The sequence below is a fragment of the Engystomops pustulosus genome, chromosome 10, assembly GCF_040894005.1.
Source record: "Engystomops pustulosus chromosome 10, aEngPut4.maternal, whole genome shotgun sequence".
Taxonomy (NCBI): domain Eukaryota; kingdom Metazoa; phylum Chordata; class Amphibia; order Anura; family Leptodactylidae; genus Engystomops; species Engystomops pustulosus.
The window spans coordinates 9,225,914-9,240,112 of NC_092420.1; the positions used below are offsets into that span (position 1 = coordinate 9,225,914).

The 14,199-nt window shown below is 41.9% G+C and overlaps 1 protein-coding gene and 1 long non-coding RNA gene across 3 annotated transcripts in view; one reads left to right on the forward strand and one right to left on the reverse strand.

The window, feature by feature from the left end:
* The window catches only part of EEFSEC (eukaryotic elongation factor, selenocysteine-tRNA specific), a 100,209-nt gene that overhangs the window by 73,036 nt on the left and 12,974 nt on the right, over positions 1-14,199 (forward strand). The gene's annotated exons all lie outside the window — the stretch shown is intronic.
* LOC140104602 (uncharacterized) overlaps positions 1-14,199 on the reverse strand; it is a 101,490-nt gene that overhangs the window by 5,357 nt on the left and 81,934 nt on the right. Inside the window, exons 8-10 of the long non-coding RNA XR_011850376.1 lie at positions 11,933-12,155; positions 11,130-11,282; positions 10,141-10,297 (exon numbers count right to left, since the gene is read on the reverse strand). This is a non-coding gene — a long non-coding RNA (uncharacterized lncRNA). The remainder of the gene's footprint in view (positions 1-10,140; positions 10,298-11,129; positions 11,283-11,932; positions 12,156-14,199) is intronic.

The window sequence follows — 14,199 nt, forward strand, 5'->3', positions numbered from 1 at the left end:
CTTGGTCCTTTTGTCTGTATCCAGCGTCTCAGTAATAAACATCACATGATGCGGGCCGGGGTCCATTCTCCCTTCAGCCGGGGTCTGCTGACATCCTATATTGCTGCTCTCTCGCCTTTGAAGATAACTTGATGTAATATTCCCTCATAATGAGGGCGGGGATAATAAAACATGATTTACACATTCCCTGCGGACACGGCTATTCTTGGAGGTTTTTCTTGGAAGTAAAACTAAAACTCAAGTTTTCAGATGAATTGTGAACTCGTGCAGCCCGGATCCCGCTGGATGGGGTCGTAGATCATTCCGTGTGCGCTGGAGCCTCGCAGCTTCATGGGATCTGATCTCTGGCACGTACAAAAAACTCATGGAGAAAGCAAATGTCCTGACCCGGAGAGCTCAGGAGAGAAGGTGGATTTAGAAAAAGTCCCAGAACCTTACTAGAAGGAGATGACACTTATCAGTCCAGATTTTCTACCAGTAACTTTGATTTTTTTCGTTTAATGTAAGGATCCATTGAAGAGGCACCAACTAAGCAAAACTTGTGGCTGTGATCATTTAAAAGGCTTCTTTTTAGATAAGTGGTGCAATCCTAAAACCTTCATCCAAAATCTGCGCCTTTAAAATTTTGAGTTATGATAAATACCACACTCTCCTGAATTCATATAGGGCCAGGAAGCAGAGATTTGTGCTGCTGTAGTGATTCCACAGAATAGTGAGTACAGCTCTGGAGTATAATACGGGATGTAACTCAGGATCAGTACAGGATAAGTAATGTCATGTATGTACACAGTGACTGCACCAGCAGCAGAATAGTGAGTGCAGCTCTGGGGTATAATACAGGATGTAACTCAGGATCAGTACAGGATAAGTAATGTCATGTATGTACACAGTGACTGCACCAGCAGCAGAATAGTGAGTGCAGCTCTGGAGTATAATACAGGATGTAACTCAGGATCAGTACAGGATAAGTAATGTCATGTATGTACACAGTGACTGCACCAGCAGCAGAATAGTGAGTGCAGCTCTGGGGTATAATACAGGATGTAACTGAGGATCAGTACAGGATAAGTAATGTCATGTATGTACACAGTGACTGCACCAGCAGCAGAATAGTGAGTGCAGCTCTGGAGTATAATACAGGATGTAACTCAGGATCAGTACAGGATAAGTAATGTCATGTATGTACACAGTGACTGCACCAGCAGCAGAATAGTGAGTGCAGCTCTGGAGTATAATACAGGATGTAACTCAGGATCAGTACAGGATAAGTAATGTCATGTATATACACAGTGACTGCACCAGCAGCAGAATAGTGAGTGCAGCTCTGGAGTATAATACGGGATGTAACTCAGGATCAGTACAGGATAAGTAATGTCATGTATGTACACAGTGACTGCACCAGCAGCAGAATAGTGAGTGCAGCTCTGGGGTATAATACGGGATGTAACTCAGGATCAGTACAGGATAAGTAATGTCATGTATGTACACAGTGACTGCACCAGCAGCAGAATAGTGAGTGCAGCTCTGGGGTATAATACAGGATGTAACTCAGGATCAGTACAGGATAAGTAATGTCATGTATGTACACAGTGACTGCACCAGCAGCAGAATAGTGAGTGCAGCTCTGGAGTATAATACAGGATGTAACTCAGGATCAGTACAGGATAAGTAATGTCATGTATGTACACAGTGACTGCACCAGCAGCAGAATAGTGAGTGCAGCTCTGGGGTATAATACAGGATGTAACTGAGGATCAGTACAGGATAAGTAATGTCATGTATGTACACAGTGACTGCACCAGCAGCAGAATAGTGAGTGCAGCTCTGGAGTATAATACAGGATGTAACTCAGGATCAGTACAGGATAAGTAATGTCATGTATGTACACAGTGACTGCACCAGCAGCAGAATAGTGAGTGCAGCTCTGGAGTATAATACAGGATGTAACTCAGGATCAGTACAGGATAAGTAATGTCATGTATGTACACAGTGACTGCACCAGCAGCAGAATAGTGAGTGCAGCTCTGGAGTATAATACAGGATGTAACTCAGGATCAGTACAGGATAAGTAATGTCATGTATATACACAGTGACTGCACCAGCAGCAGAATAGTGAGTGCAGCTCTGGAGTATAATACGGGATGTAACTCAGGATCAGTACAGGATAAGTAATGTCATGTATGTACACAGTGACTGCACCAGCAGCAGAATAGTGAGTGCAGCTCTGGGGTATAATACGGGATGTAACTCAGGATCAGTACAGGATAAGTAATGTCATGTATGTACACAGTGACTGCACCAGCAGCAGAATAGTGAGTGCAGCTCTGGGGTATAATACAGGATGTAACTCAGGATCAGTACAGGATAAGTAATGTCATGTATGTACACAGTGACTGCACCAGCAGCAGAATAGTGAGTGCAGCTCTGGAGTATAATACAGGATGTAACTCAGGATCAGTACAGGATAAGTAATGTCATGTATGTACACAGTGACTGCACCAGCAGCAGAATAGTGAGTGCAGCTCTGGAGTATAATACAGGATGTAACTCAGGATCAGTACAGGATAAGTAATGTCATGTATGTACACAGTGACTGCACCAGCAGCAGAATAGTGAGTGCAGCTCTGGAGTATAATACAGGATGTAACTCAGGATCAGTACAGGATAAGTAATGTCATGTATGTACACAGTGACTGCACCAGCAGCAGAATAGTGAGTGCAGCTCTGGAGTATAATACAGGATGTAACTCAGGATCAGTACAGGATAAGTAATGTCATGTATATACACAGTGACTGCACCAGCAGCAGAATAGTGAGTGCAGCTCTGGGATATAATACAGGATGTAACTCAGGATCAGAAATAAGTTTTATAATAGATTTAAGTCACTCAACTTTTTTATGTAGAATAAATTCCTTAATAAACCTGTAATATTGTGTTCTGTCTATTAGGAGAGTCCCTGACTTTCTCCAGTGGTAGAAAACTCAATTTATTAGTACAATGTAGATGTCTGATCTCGTGTCCTTCTATCAGGCTGTGACTCCCCTGTGAGTGGTGCTCGCTGACGTAGTAGAGTTTATTTTCCTTCTGTAGAGTAAACGAACCTTGTTCTGATTGTTAGAGAATGTTTAGTTCATAGTATGGGCTCTTCCTAGACTGACACCTATCTATCTATCTATCTATCTCCTATCTCTTATCTATCTATCTATCTATCTCTTATCTATCTATCTCTTATCTATCTATCTCTTATCTATCTATCTCTTATCTATCTATCTCTTATCTATCTATCTCCTATCTATCTATCTCTTATCTATCTATCTCCTATCTATCTATCTCTTATCTATCTATCTCCTATCTATCTATCTCCTATCTCTTATCTATCTCCTATCTCTTATCTATCTCCTATCTCTTATCTATCTCCTATCTCTTATCTATCTCCTATCTCTTATCTATCTATCTATCTATCTATCTATCTATCTATCTATCTATCTATCTCTTATCTATCTATCTATCTCTTATCTATCTATCTATCTCTTATCTATCTATCTCCTATCTATCTATCTCCTATCTATCTATCTCCTATCTATCTATCTATCTCCTATCTATCTCTTATCTATCTATCTATCTATCTATCTATCTATCTATCTATCTATCTATCTCTCTCTAATCTATCTATCTATCTATCTATCTCTCTCTAATCTATCTATCTCTATCTATCTATCTATCTCTCTCTAATCTATCTATCTCTATCTCTTATCTATCTATCTCTATCTCTTATCTATCTATCTCTCTCATTTCTCTGCCTGTATTTGGCCTCCTGTAGCCCCTTCCTCATGGAGCAGTCTAATATTCGGAGGCTCCGGTAGGAGATTTTCGGCAGACCTGTGTGTTTACATGACAAGGGCAGCTAAAGGACATCCCGGCTCTATTATGGTTTGCTGAGAGCAAACAAGCAGATCTCCCGACTTCCACGTTTCCATCCGTTTTCCAGTGTTTTTTGTTTGCAGATATTTGCTTTTTCTGGACACCATAATAATCATGAAGACGCGGTGTGGGAATGTCTCTCCTAATATGGTAGGTAGTGGGAAAAAAACTAAAAGTCCCAGACAAGAATTATCAAGCGTTTGACATCTGACCTCCCTTTATCTCCAGTCGTTCTTAAGTGACAGCTCGTCTTGAGTGTCGGTGCCCACGTCAGACTATAGAGGCTTTGGCTGAACTGGTCTGTGCCACTTTCTACTGGGAATGAAGGGTTCATGCCCCAGACGCCGAGTCGGAAGTTTAGGGAAGGGGACGTTTGGCTGGAGGCCAAGGGAAGGACTTTACACCAGACAAATGGAGTCTGTGAAGTGGGGCAGTGGTTTCTCATTAGTCCTCAATGTCCTAGTATCACCTCCAGATACAATTACTATGCTTTATAGAGGGCGGGATGAAACAATGTAACGCAAAATATTGTTTTGGGAGGATGCAAAATGGATAACGGATTCCCAACGTATTCGTTCCAAGATTGCATCTGGCCGACTCGTGTTTTGCAAAATTGCATTTGGTTACTATTATAACCGAATGGTAAATATTAGATGGACCTCAAGCCCGACCCCTTATCAACATTCATTGTCGAAACAAGCAGAGATTCTTATTCATTCCAGTCCTTTATGAGTCCTCCTCTTTGATGACGCTTTCTTTTCGGCAGAAGCTGAGAGGCGGCCATGCTGACGTTGTTTTATGATGTCTGACGATGGGGGAAGAGTAAGCTGACCCCTTGACGCTTAAAACTGGTGACATTTTAGGATTTTCAACACCTCATATTGGTGACCCTTCCATAACATAGGTCATTATCGGGGTCTGATTCCTGATACCTTGATACTATTGTCTCTTCTATGGGTTATCTCTGCATCTTACCAAACCTCTGTCCAATTCCCACTACTGGGGGCTCTACAGTATTGTACATGGTAAGACAGGAGCACATCCCTCAGACAGATGATCGATGGGTTACCATGAGCTGGACCCCCATTGATCTCCTCTTGATGATCTGGCTTCCATTCCCAGGCCTGTCCAGATGACACGTAGCCTTTGTAAGTCGTCTCCTTTGTCCATTTTTACTCTGTCCGCTTGCATATATCTGTGTTGTTTCCTCTGTATTATGGGCCCAGCTCCCATGGCCACTAGCATTTGCACTTATCGCTGTAAATCACGACTTCTGTCTTCACCACGAGAGTAGGAAGAGATGGTGTAATGTGCCAGCTCCACGTCTTGTTCCCACCAGATTTCATGCAGCCTATGTGGGTGCAAAATATGCTCTTTGTGATCAATAAGCTTGGCTTTTCATCCGCACAGAAGCTGCTTTTTCACCCCGGCCCAGTCATCTCTCAGTAGACGTCCGTTGTGTGCTCTCTTTGTAGTCGCCTGTCCCCCGGGGCACAAGGATCTCTTCACATTTACAATTGCAAATGTATAAGCCGCCTGTTAAGTAACGTTTTTCCTTTTCTACAGCATTGTGTCTGACTCTGTCCACGCAATCTCTTTTGCTTCGTGGTATATTTTTAGCTGCAAAGAGTCGAATCCTTGAGTTGTCAACAAGCCATTGTATTTCTAGGTATAAATGGGGCCTCGCAGGGAATTTGTTTTCAGTGCAAAGTTTATGTAACGGCCATGATTTATACTGCACACGTCCACAGTGTTTATATGAAATATTCCCGACCTCCGTCAGTCCTTTCCAGAATTGTACCATGTGTCATATTGGCGGAATCGGAGGTTTGGGATGTGCCAGCTCCTTGGTTGACTCTAGGGGCAGTGCAAAGAAGCAACATGTCCCCAAGCTTGAGCAAGGGGAGCAATCGATCCATAATCCATTTTTTAAGTGGTGAGGAAGGTTTACAGTAGAAGACAATGGAGACAACTATGTTTTATGGACTTGCCCGTTGGGTCAAGTGTTTGGGATCGAACTTGGAGACACAAACTGACATCAACTATCAGGCAATGGATATCTAACATGTATTGCCAACCTTGTCTCTATGGCCATCTCTTTGGAGACTATGCTTGAAGTTTCATAGCATTGAGACGAGCCATCATGGTAGATCTTTTAGAACAATACGGCACAATCCCAAAATTTCTTGCCAACCCCAAGTTATTCAGATGTGCTTGTTAAAAAATTTACCAATTTCTTCAAATACACAACTGGTCACGTCTCCTTTTTCGGGCAGATATTAAATGGCATTTTCATCCCTCTCCATATAAGCTCAGAAAACCTCGTAGGTCAATAAGTGCTGGTGAACTTTTGAACTCAACCTTGTCCCAAATTAAGTACATGTGTACAGACCACCGCAGCTCTACGGCCTATCGTGTAGTGCGGTAGACACTACACAAGTGTTGGAATTTTGTAATCAAGGGACAAGGTTTTTTTTTTTTGCAGGCAAACTTTCCTGGTTATGTGATAATATATTCCATATGATGCGTGTTTTAAATTCCATGTGTACACAGAGAGCGGGCTCCAGGTCTGAGACATTGGTGGGGTCGTTATCTACAACATTAGAGCGCGGCTGCGTACGCTGTGAGATATCGCTAAGAAGGTTTGTTGAAAAGATATAAATGGACCGATGGGTTTTATGCTCAGAATCGGAGGCGCGTCATCCTGCTGGAGAAATGACTTCCAGCCTCCGGCACGTCTTCACCATTGCATCGTCTTCCAGTTACTTGTGCTGCGCTACCAGCTTGTAATCATCCATCGCGCGCACACACGTACAGGGGCTGATTTCATGGAAAGCCAGTTTGATAAAAATTTGTTTGACAAAGCAATAGCCAGAAATGTAGCTTAAAGCTTCCTGTTCCAGATAGTAAATGTGTTCCAGATAGTAACGCTTTCATCTTCTATGTTCAGGGAGAAGGATAGAGATTGGACTACAAACCCCAGAACTTATCAAGACTCGTCAACTGATGTACCCGAGAGTCTACACCCGATCCGCATCGGAATCCGGCTGGAATTTTGCCCATGGGGATCCGTTGCCGATTTTTAAAAGTAATTTTGCTGCGGGTTTTATGCTGCATTCACACTACTGTATGGATTGTGGCTGTACATACGCCCCCCCCCCCCCCCATAGACGCCAATGGCCGCACGGAGCGATACGGTGCTGCACACGTGTCCTATCATTCCTAGTTTTACAGCTGTGCCTAATGAATTGCTATGGAGAGGGGAGGGGGTCACCCCACCCTCCTCTCCGTTGAGCCCGACGTATGCCCGTCCGGCCGTAGCCATGTGGTTATACGTCCGTGTAAACGCAGCCTTACAGTGGCTTTCTCTTCTTATAATGAAATCCACAGAAGATCTGCAGCACAAAATAACATTAAAAATTAAGTAGGTCACATCCGTTTCAGTGCAAAAATATTGTGCACGTTAGTAATGAAATTTCATAGTCCTGGTAATCCGGAGCAGATTTTTAGCAAGTTGCGTACAATCTACTCTTAGTTCATCTACTTAAAAGATGGATTCTCTTTATCGTACCCAATGGTCTGAGTGATTGGACATTAGCTGTAATACCAGATACAGCCATTGGACGAGAGTGGCGCACTTCAAATCCTATAAACCTCCTTAGCAAAATTTAAAAAATTTTAGTTGGATTTTTTTTTTTCAGCATTTTTCACAGTAGATTCTATAGGGAATAAAATATTCACCCAAAAAAATATTAATATATTACCCCAAAAATATAAATGCAGTCCTGATCCATCCAGTGGTATTCAGTCCTGTAAGGTCCCGGGGTCACATGTTTTCAGTAATCGGGATGCAGCCGCTGCAGCTCGTTAAATCGCCGCCTCGTATTCTTTTGTTCAATCTTCATTATTTCTGGGGAATTTTTTTTTTTTTTTTTTTGCATTTTTTTTTTTAATATGCAGAAATAAAATAGTAACGAGGAGAAGAATATTCTGGGTCAATAAGCTTTTTCTTGTAGTGACTTATCAGAGTTTTCTGCTCCGGGTATTTTAATTGAAGATTAAATACTGTTAAAGAGTTTGTGGCAATGGAAGGTGCCGTGTTATTCTAAGCGTCGCAATGAGGCTTTTAATAAAAGGGTTTGGATTGTAGAAGTTGTACTTTTAATTTTTTTCCCCATTGTTGCTATAACTGGCCGTTATACTAGAAGTCACCTCTTCATTAGGGCTCAGTGGAGCTGGAATCTCCTGATGCGAGGGTTATATTAATGAAGGCATTATGTAAAATAAATGCTTTCTTACCAGGCGCAGCTAAATTACACGGGCGGCTCCTCTCCTCATCTTCTACCTCTCCTATTAATTTAGGTCATTTTTAAAAAAAAATATTGAAAAATTTATCACGGCTGCGACCGTTGTTCTGCACAACTGCTACTTCATCATCCAGGGGGAATAATATTTATTCTGTGTGAGCGGGTGGGGAGGACCGGGGCATCATCAGATAATCGTCTTCTTTTAAAAGTACAATTTTTTTATTATTTAATCTTTTTCTATATGTTATGCAGTACTTTTTATAATTTATCTATTATTCCTTTTTATATTTAATATTTTTTATTTATTTATTACTTATATATATACCTTATATACTCGAGTATAAGCCTAGTTTTTCAGCACAAAAAAATGTGCTGAAAAGCCAAACTCGGCTTATACTCGAGTAAAAAATATACAGGTTTTACCAGGTTTTTGTGGTAAAATTAGGGGCCTCGGCTTATACTTGGGTCGGCTTATACTCGAGTATATACGGTATATATATTTTATCTTATGCAGTAGATTTTTTTTTTTTTTTTTTTTTATAATTTATGCATCATTACTGTATATATATTATGTAGGAATGCAACTTTTTTCACATTTTATGCCAAAATAAATTTTCAGTTTAAAAAAAAAAATTATAAATAATAATTCTTTATATAGCACACACAGATTGCGCAGAGCTTGCCAAATCGGTTTGAAGTTGAGTTATTACATAAAAATATTGAAAAAAACTTTGTATTTTAACATAAATTGCAAAAAAAAAACTAAAAAATTATGATGAAATATACAATGTTACATTTTGAATGTAATCAACTTTTTACAATTTCTATATACAGTTTATTTTTTATTACAGAATTTGAGACTTCTTGTGATTATTTAAAATTTATAAGTTTTGTAGCAAAATCAAATATATATATATTAGATTTTGCCTCAAAATTAATAAGTTTTAAATAATTACAAGCAAATTATATATATATGTATGTATATATATACACAAATAGTTACATTCCTACAAAATATATACAGTAATGATCCATAAATTCTAAAAAGTGCTACTGCATAAGATAAAAAAAAAATGTAAATTTAATTTAAAAGTAATATATAAATAATAAAATATATAAATATATTATTATTTTTTTTTTTCATTTTTTTTTTTATCCAGATTTGACTTGGAGTTGATTTACTATAATGAATGTGACTTCCAGTTTTCTGGAGGATTTAGAAAAAAAAAAAAAGACAATTGCTTTATTTGGTCTTATGCCGTACGTCCGCCTTGTGGTTTTGCTAAAAAAAAATGGGGTAATTTATTTTTTAACTTGTTTATATGTTTTTTTGGCTGGCTACATTATACCGGCCTAATTTAATTTCCTGACTTCCTAAGAAGCTCGTCCCCCCCCCTGTTCCATCCACTCCGCTGTAGCTATATGGTTTATATTTTTTCCGCAAACAGGCCGAACCGATTATGTGCAACTCAATCGCGCTCAGCCTCTGTAGGGGATTCGTCAAATCTGATGGAAGTGGAACATCATACAATCCTATTATACTGGGGGAAATCTGCAACCCACAAAATCCTTACCTGGTGTTCAGAAAGTGCTATAATTGGAAGTGTGTGCAATGTATGACTGTACTATAGGTATCATAGGCTGGTGCAGGGCATGCTGGGAGGTGTAGTTCTGCAGTAGGATTCCCGACCTTTTGTATTTTCATCACATTACATTACAAATTCTGAATTTTTGCTGAAGAAAAAAGTTCATAGGAGAAATGCATTAGCTAGGACTACTCCCCCCATCATGGTGATGCCTCCCGGCAGGTCATGTGACGCCTGGGTCTGGAATAACCCCGCGCTGACCATTAATCATCACCCTCTCTCCTACATATTTTCCAGCCATGTAAAATATTCAGTAACTTCTTACCTTTCATATGAGAAACGCCTCGTGCCAAAATATACAATGTTAACACCTATTCTCCGCTCTGATGACTTGACAGCCCGGTGATAGAAATGGTTCCTATACATAACATTCTTCCTTGTTGTGAACTTTGCTAAATTTACTTCTGTAGCAAAACCGCGAACTGTAACACAGCACAAGGATACGGATTATAGCTGTTATTTTCGACCTAAGAATATTTGGGTGGAGGACATAGGGTTAATGTTTTAGTATGTTGTGACTAAAAGTGAAGTTGTTGGTTACATCAAAAGGGCCCATAATAATGTTGGAGGAGCTTGGTATAAATCTTGTGTGGCAGGGGCGTAACTACAGTAGCTGTTATAGGGCCCACAGTATCAGGGGGCCCCGGCATCCGATCTGAATGTGCACCATTATATAGCAGCTCAGATAAGAAATGTCAGATAGGAGGGAGGGGACTGCAGAACAACAGGACTAGGGATCTCTCATCTCTATTCCTGCCGTATACTTCCCCATGTGGTCAGCAGCTACTGAGACAGATCTGTGTATGTGTACAAGTGTATAAATATGTATATTTCCGGGAGAGTAGGGGCCCCCATTCAGAAGTTTGCTATGGGGCCCTGCCTCTCCTAGTTACGCCCGTGTTTGTGTCCACCCCTTACAACGTTGGCGTGAATCCCGTGCCCATAGCGGTCCCCTTCATCTATTGGTATATTATATTTTGGAAGGTCATAGTCTTGTGTTCTGAAATTTACATTTTATGCTTTCTAAATTTAGAAGCCAAAACTTTCACCTTCTAAAATAAAATCTATCAAAAGATTAAGGGGACCGCTATGGGCACGGGATTTACGCCAACGTTGTAAGGGGCCGTTTTCAGAGAGAAGATGTAACCGGTATGTCCATTTATGGTTCCAAAATAAAGGGGTTTTTTTAGATGACCTATTTTTTTTTGTTTAGACAAGGGACAGAAGAGAAAATTCGTCAATTGGTTTTGGTACCTTGACATGAATGAATCTGTAAACGAAGCTTCAGGCAAAGATGATTCTCTTCTTCCATTAGCTGTCGGCCAACAACCAATCCTTCGTCTGATTTTTATACACGTGTTCTTGGTGATCTCTGGTGGCAGCTCGTCCTCCTTCACGAATAGGGACCTGTCCAGGTAGTTCCCGGGTTACATACATGATGGGTTCTTTAGGTTTGTTCTTAAGTTGTTACATTTTAGAATTGTAATTCCAGACAACTGTGACAATTAGCACAACATTTTGAAAACCGTCATTGGAACAAGAATTATTGGTAAAGCTTCACTCTGTGGAACATCCACAGAGCTTCACCAGAGGTCACAGTGTGCCGGGAGGTCCGTCTGTAACTAGGTGTCATCTGTAAGTCGAGTGTCCTTAAGTTGGGGACCACCTCTATATGTTTTTTCCAACTTTTGCAAAACTTTCGCCAACACTATACATTGGATGGTCGGCTGGTCTTGACAAAATCAGCTGCACCCTGAGCGTAGTCTGACGTGTACGGGTGCTCTTAGGCAGGGTTCACTTACTACTTACCTATCATGGCTGAAACGGCAACAACCTGACACTATCAGTAATTGTATAAGAGCTCGATCGTTAAAGGAGTTCATTCAAGATTACAGCCGACCCAAGACTCTGTAGGACTGTGATAGAGGAGCGTGTCCACACTGCTGACCGCCATCCTCCTCCGAGGTAGGATACAAGACACTTGTAGAGGGAATACATTGAAAATTTGGTCTGTTTAATAGAATGTTGCGTTTTCCGCCCGTTAACCTATTGAGTACCTTATAATTGCTGATGGGTTCCGATATCTCGGAGGCGTCTGCAGGTCTTCTCACACCCATGACCAAATTCTAGGTCAGTTTACTTGTTGTAGAGGACCTTGGGGTATTCGCTCTTGGTTATCTGCTGTTATACTCTCCATTATTCATCAGTCATCCAGGAGATGCAAGTTGAACAAAAATTTGGTCCAGATTTTGAGTTTGGGATGATTTCCTGTGAGATAATCTATCAGAGAGACAGTTATGATGAGACATGGGGGCACATTTACTTACCCGGTCCATTCTTGATCCAGCGGTGCGTTCTCCAACGCTGATTCGGGTTCTGCCGGGATTCACTAAGGTCGTGCGCCCGATGTCCACCAGGTGTCGCTACTGCGCTGAAGTCCGCCGGAGTTTGCTGGAATTCACCTCCTTCGTTCTGGTGTATGTGAGTGCTATTTTTGCAACACCTGTTTTTTAAAATTCTGCGGTTTTTCCAAATCCGTCGGATTTCCCGATGGCCACGCCCCCCCCCCCCCCCGGTTGCGCCGATGCGCCACAATCCGATCGTGCGTTCCAAAAACCCGGGGCAATTTGGTGCAAAACGGAACTATTCGGGAAACCCGACAAAAGTGTGGCGTTCGTACCCTTAGTAAATGAGCCCCATTCAGTCTACTACTACATTTTCCGATCTTAGCGCGTGGAGCTTGTGGTTATGAACTTTCATTTCAGCTCATTATAGAAACCACAAATGATTGTTTTCCATTAATCGCCTATCAGAATCCACCATGATAAACCAGGGACACTTACCCATAGATCCAGGGACCGTGACTGTGGGCTCCTTCCTTCTAAAATCAGCTTTTACAATTATGCTAATCAGCCTAAAGGGCTCTGGGGGTGTTACCAGAGCCCTCCGTGCTGTAGTCTCACTGGCTGTTACACTGTGCAGGAGCATTTTCCATCCTACTGTGTGAGATTACAGCAGGCAGAGGGAGAGACAGTGTAACAGCCTGTAAAGCTAAGTTAATGTGGGGCCCCCAATTCAAATATATCTGCCTAATCCCCTTCCCAGCCCTTCTCTATTTACATCAAATTTATTGATCTGTGTCATTCCAAAGTTTAGTAAATCTACCTTTGTGACCCCTCACAAAATAATAGGTCGGATCAATGGACCTCTACTCTAGCGGTCGGGGATATTCATAAGGCTTACAGTTCTTGCGCTTGCACACTGTATGCCGGCAATGATGGCGTGTTGTGCACAAGCTCTGGGCCCGTCACTGAAGCCGCCTGCATCGCCGACAAGTATTGCGCTAGAGCTGCGGGCTCTATGATCCGGCCGCGTGCTGCTCTCCCCTCTTTATGACTGCGCCCACGGGGGAACCTACTGCGCATGCGCGACCCCACTGTTTATGGAGACTTATTGCAATCGGAATCACAGATGTAGAAATACTCCCCGAGCCACCCATTGATCTACCACCAATACTTTCTGCCACTATTTGGCCACCAATGAAGTGCATCATACATGTGTCCATGTGGGATGTATTCTGTAGTTACGTGACCAGTGACTTCAAAGCTGATGGGATTTGGGACGAGATTTGGAGAAGAGCTTCAAAAACTGTTGGCTTGCAGGAGCATTGCTGCATATCACAAATGTGAACACGACCATGTCGGGAACCTCCGGATTATGGATTCTGCACCGTTCCCATTTCCATGTACATTTATTTGAATTTTTTTCCGGCCGGAGAATGAAATGTCAGCATTTTATTTCTGTGAGACGGAGGTAACATTTTTCTGAATGTCCCCAAGCTGGGCTGAGAATGTGTCATGTTACCCTCTCTGCAAATTCGCGCTGTAAGAGGACTCGATCCGGTTATGTCTGTGGGGCTTCCGTTTAAGATTACAAAAATATTCAAGGAGGAAAGTAGCAGTTGCATAGCAAGGACCTCTGCGCTCCGGAGCGGTGTCCTGTATCCTGTGATCATAGGCGGCCTGGAGAGGAGGCCGGCCACCGCTTTACTCTAAGCCTCCATCGGAAGCCGGAGGAGGCAGAGAGCCAATGGGCAGAAAGAAAAGACTGGGAAAACAGCACCGGGCTACACGTCTGGCAGCCAATATTTCCAGAAATGGAGGGTGTAAGAGATGCCGCCGTCCCCTCCCTCTTGTGTTGTTGGATGTAGTTTTTTTAGGCAGCGCAGTCTAGGAAGTAACATGGAGCGTCGGGAGACAAAGGAAGGATCCATGGCTTGTGTTTACATTGGTTTCCACGCACGGCCGTGCGCAGGGAATGAAAA